The sequence below is a fragment of the Olea europaea genome, unplaced genomic scaffold (genome assembly GCF_002742605.1).
Source record: "Olea europaea var. sylvestris unplaced genomic scaffold, O_europaea_v1 scaffold699, whole genome shotgun sequence".
In the NCBI taxonomy this organism is placed as follows: Eukaryota; Viridiplantae; Streptophyta; class Magnoliopsida; order Lamiales; family Oleaceae; genus Olea; species Olea europaea.
In genome coordinates this window covers 31,415-31,814 of record NW_019265383.1, presented here as the reverse complement: position 1 = coordinate 31,814, position 400 = coordinate 31,415, and positions in this window count along the sequence as shown.

Below are 400 nucleotides of genomic sequence, written 5' to 3'. Positions count from 1 at the left end.
TTCATGTTATATCGAAACAATTCAAGAAAATGTAATGTGATTGCTTATTTGTTAGGAAATATGTAATTGGCAAATCTGTGACCAAGGACCAAAATGTAATAATTGTAAAGTCAAGGATTAAAATGTCATAATTATAAGGTCAAGGACCAAAGTGTCAAATGTCCAATAGTTCAGGGACTTGAGTTGCAATTAATCAAAGTGTTGAAGGCTAGGTCTAGGGTTGTGATGGATGCCTTGAAGTTGCAAACGGCGCGAGATTTTGCTAGAGTCACGCCATGATATCGCTCGAGCCAAGATTGCAGAACCACTGTCGCTAGAGCCTCGCCAGCAGGTCGCTCGAGCGAAGTGAACGTCGTTCGAGTCATGCTGGTCCCTCGCTCGAGCGACCTATTTATCTGGG